This window comes from Seriola aureovittata, chromosome 23 (genome assembly GCF_021018895.1).
Source record: "Seriola aureovittata isolate HTS-2021-v1 ecotype China chromosome 23, ASM2101889v1, whole genome shotgun sequence".
Taxonomy (NCBI): domain Eukaryota; kingdom Metazoa; phylum Chordata; class Actinopteri; order Carangiformes; family Carangidae; genus Seriola; species Seriola aureovittata.
The window spans coordinates 19,767,676-19,772,675 of record NC_079386.1 but is presented as its reverse complement, the minus strand read 5'-3'; the positions used below and the strand labels follow the sequence as shown (position 1 = coordinate 19,772,675).

The window sequence follows — 5,000 nt, the reverse complement described above, 5'->3', positions numbered from 1 at the left end:
GTGAGGAGTGATGGAGTGAAGGAGTGAAGGAGTGAGGAGTGATGGAGTGAGGGGTGAAGGAGTGAGGGGTGAAGGAGTGATGAGTGAAGGAGTGAGGAGTGAAGGAGTGATGGAGTGATGGAGTGAGGGGTGAAGGAGTGATGGAGTGATGGAGTGAAGGAGTGATGGAGTGAGGGGTGAAGGAGTGATGGAGTGATGGAGTGAAGGAGTGATGGAGTGAAGGAGTGATGGAGTGAGGGGTGAAGGAGTGATGGAGTGATGGAGTGATGGAGTGATGGATGAGGATGGATGACATGAAGAGTAAGGGAGGGAAGGAGGGAAAACAGAAAAAGGAAGGAAGACAAGTAGAAAGACAAAGTACAGAAAGAGATGCAGGGATAGTGATGCGGTTGCCATAGTAACACAAAGGCCCCCAAGCGCCTCTGTTGCTCAGTAACTGACATCACTGCACAGAGGAGGAGCCAGACTCGATTCAAAAATAGAGACACATTTAAAGAGACAGGAGCAAGGAGTTATATTTGACCTCTGACCTTTGTTCCACAGAGGTTAACTGGAGGGCACGACCTCTGACCTATCATCACACCTGTTTACACCCGTGTGACTGACTGACATGTAGCCACACCAGGAAATAAGCAGAGCTAAACACCAGGAAGTAACCATAAGCAACCAGAGCTAAACACCAGGAAGTAACCACACCCAACCAGAGCTAAGTACAAGGAAATTACCAGACCCAACCAGAGCTAAACACCAGGAAGTAACCATATACAGCCAGAGTGAAACACCAGGAAGTAACCATATCCAACCAGAGCTAAACACCAGGAAGTAACCATATCCAGCCAGAGTGAAACACCAGGAAGTAACCAGACCCAACCAGAGCTAAGTACAAGGAAATTACCATACCCAACCAGAGCGAAACACCAGGAAGTAACCATATCCAACCAGAGCCTTTTTTTTTTTTAAATAAATTATTCAAACATAGAACATTACATGAACAATGACATACTCAAACATGATCATAAATTATTTTACATTTTAAAGTAAATTCACACCTCGTTTGATATTCCAAACTGAAAAAATATTGCGGTGGTTTATATCACATTTCAAAAACAAAGATACAACAGATATAAGATGAAAGAGAGAATGATAAGAGAATAAAATAAATAATAAAACAATTAAAAGTAAGATCATATAAACAAGTAAATCCATACTAATTAAATACAAGGGGTTTAAGGTTAAATATGCTATAAATGTGGACAGTTTATTTGCATGGGGATTATTTATTTGTTTCAGACATTTTTGTAACAAGGAGAGTTCATTCTTAAGAGCAAGCCATGGGGGGGGGGGGGGGGGGGGGTATGTGGCATACCGACCCTTGTGTATATAATAATTTGTAATAATAATGACATTATTCACTAAAAACTCAGTTTTGAGGATTACTCCTATTTGAATATTTTGAAAGGACCAGAAGTTAATGTTTCTGGAGCTGGACGATATTAAGTTGTGGAGAGTTTTCCACAAATTTTGGTCAGTCTCACATTCGTAAAACAGGTGCTCTGTCGTTTCCAGATTCGTTTTACAAATATAACCGTTTTCTACAACAAATTTCAATCTTCTTTTTCATTTGAGGGATAAATGTTTATAGTTTTAAAATGAACTTCTTTACACTTTGGGGGAATTGGGAATTTTAAGTATTTTGTTTGAATAGTTGATATTTCAGATGAGTGAGTGAGCTTTTTGTTTTACCTGGATATAAGGTGTTTACTAAGTACTGCCTTAAAAACTTATTGTTACATTTTTCGTTTACTAGGTCCAGATCATCTGTCTTCACTTTGTGTAAATTTGGAGTTGTTATGTTCCAAATATTATTCTTTATCGACTGGATAAAGACTTTTGGGATATTTTGTGTGACTTTCCTATAGATCTCATTGGAGCAACTCGTGCTGTATTTAGCATTAAAATCATTCAGTTCAAGTATGTTTCCATTTCCATCCATTATATGTATAACAGACCAAATTTGTTTTGTCCTCCAGTCTTCCATAAACATAGACCTCCTCCGACTCAATATCACCCTATTGTTCCACAATGGGACGTTACGGGGCTGAAATTATGCTTGAACACCATTTTCCAATTTAACAGAACCTGTTGGTGAAATTTGGAAAGTTTTATGGGCAGTTTGGATATTTCAAAATCACATACTAATAGAAACTCAATACCGCCAGCGAGAACCATACCTCATCATCATTCCTTAAGAAGGATCGGAGCCATTTGGTCTTTAATATTCCATTCATAATTTCAAAGTCAATTGCTTTTACACCAGTATCCTCATAGTCCTTTATCAATTTCCATTTCTGTTGTAGTGATGTTTATTTTTCCATATGAAATTAAAATTTGTTCTATTAATTAGTGCCACGGGTGCTCAGCTCCGAGAAGTTCTTATTTTTTTGATCATTGTTGTACCCACAAATATTCATCAGAATAATAAGAATGTTGTCAATATTCAAAACACAGGCGACCCAATGTCCATCTTTACATCTATTGAAACAAATGGCAACTCCAGCCCAACGGTTTGTACCATGACTGAAGAGGATTTTATCTCCCCATTGTAGAGACCAAAACTTAACATCAGACTCATCAGAATGAGTTTCCTGGAGAAAGATGCAATTTGCTTGTTGCCCCTTGCAGAACAGAAAAACAGCTTTGTGCTTTACTGAGTCTTTAAGTCCCCTTGTATTAAAAGAAAAGAAAGAAATGTCAGTTTTTAACTGGAACACCGAACACATGAACAAAGTTCATGAAAAGATTTAGGGAGGTGGAGTAGAAAAGCCTTGAGGTAAAAGTCCCATTTTCCAAAATGTTCCACTGTGTATCCAGTTCACATTAAAATATCAGCCCATACCTGGAGTCTCCTCCATAATGCGTTTGCCTTCTATGAAACCAAATGGGCCCCTGAAGCCCGCAGCCTCGCCTTCCTTCCTAGCCTGGCCGAGTTTTGGCCACATTGGCTGTCTGGACCTCCAGTTCTCTCGGGTCAGGTCTTCAGCAAAGCGGATCCCTTCTTCTTTACACACAGGAGAAGCTCTCGTTGGCCTCCAGATGTCATCTCTCACAGTACGTCAACAGAATGATGATTTGTCGATGCTTGTTCTCCGTCGCTCGCCTCACTCTGGGGACAAGGTCGACCTCTTCGTCCATCTTCGTCTTCAGGTCCGGTGCAATTCTACCCAGAAGCTCCACCACATCTGCTCTGATGTTTTCATTCACTTTCTCCTTTTTTCCTTTGATGCGAAGGCACCATCATCTTTTGTATCTTTCTTGATTCAATAAACGACCTTTAATGTCATCATTATCTTTTTTTGAGTGATTCAATCTGTTTTTCCAGGTGTTTTATTTTCGTTTTACACTCTTTCAGCTCCTGTGAGTTAAGCTGCACTGATTTAGCGATAGCAGCCAGCATGGTGCTGTGTTGTTGCATCTGTTTGCTAACTTCCACCATGCGGTCGTCAACACGTTTTCCAAGAGTGTCGATAGCTTTCAGTATGGTGTCAGTGGATGTGTTGGAGTCGTTTTCCTGAGACGTACCTTTCGTTTTCTTCTTCTTCTTCTCTGGAGTATTTGCAGGGGTTGTTGACATTCTGTCCTGTTTGTTGCTGCTAGCGTTAGCTGTCTCCATCGGCGTTGAATAGTCGTGCTCACTGTTCATACGGGTTGTAAACGGGAGGTTTTTTGCTGCTGAAGGTTTCGTGCTGTTGTTTTCTTTCATGTTCGGGCTGAATTTTTCTTTTTAACTGTTCAGGAAAGTGGATTATATGATTTCAAAAACTATTACATTGGGACTTTATTTAGGAGCTCAGACGGATGTGACTGCTCAGTTCGCCATCTTGCCGGAACTCCCCAGTTCTGTCCAAACAGAGCTAAATACCAGGATTAACCAGACCCACCCAGAACTAAACACCAGGAAATAGACCCGACCAGAGCTAAACACCAGAAAATAACCATATCCAAACAGAGCTAAACACCAGGATTAACCAGACCCACCCAGAACTAAACACCAGGAAATAGACCCGACCAGAGCTAAACACCAGAAAATAACCAGACCCAACCAGAGCTAAACACCAGGAAATAGACCCGACCAGAGCTAAACACCAGAAAATAACCAGACCCGACCAGAGCTAAACACCAGGAAATAGACCCGACCAGAGCTAAACACCAGAAAATAACAGGTTGGTCGGGGTTAAATACAACTGGTATAAATATGTGTGTTACACTAGTGTCAGTCTGTTCACTCTGACTGTCAACCTGTCAAAACATTAACATGGTTAAACTTAACCAGTCTGGTCTGAACTGGTCTAAAGACTGGATTCAGTTATTAACAGATCGGTGTCCAACCAGAAGTGAGTGGAGTCTAAATACACAACCAGACTTCTGAGAGAGAGAGAGAGAGAGAAAGAGAGAGAAAGAGAGAGTATGTGTGTGTGTGTGTGTGTTGTGTGTGTGTGTGTGTGTGTCCGTTAGCAGTAGTGATGTAGCTAAAGATAGGAGAAGATATTTCTGATCTAACACATCCATCTCTGTGAGTGTGTGTAGAAAATAGAATATTATACCAGAAAATGTTGGAAGAGAGTGGAGATAAAAAGAATAAATACACAAGACCAAAGCAGATAAAACACCAGGAAAATAACCAGACCCAACTAGAACTAAACACCAGGAAATAACCAGACCCAACCAGATAGAACACCAGGAAATAACCAGACCAGAGACCAGAAAAGATAATAATTATTGTGTGAAAGATGAAATAATATGCTCCTTTTGGACTTTGGGGGAAATCTAATTTCCATCAGAACTTTTGAAAACCTAAAGAACAAATGACAAACGTGTGAATGTTTATAAATAATGTGAAGGAAACTTCAACTGTCCTGACAGTCATCCAACAGTCTGGAGGTCTTTACTACTAAACTACAGCAGCACGTCGACTGACACCTGTCACTCAGACTGATCCAGAG

At 40.5% G+C, this 5,000-nt stretch overlaps 1 protein-coding gene across 1 annotated transcript in view; it reads right to left on the bottom strand.

Moving 5' to 3' along the window:
- The window catches only part of dlg4b (discs, large homolog 4b (Drosophila)), a 26,744-nt gene that overhangs the window by 20,219 nt on the left and 1,525 nt on the right, over window positions 1–5,000 (bottom strand). The window lies entirely within an intron of this gene.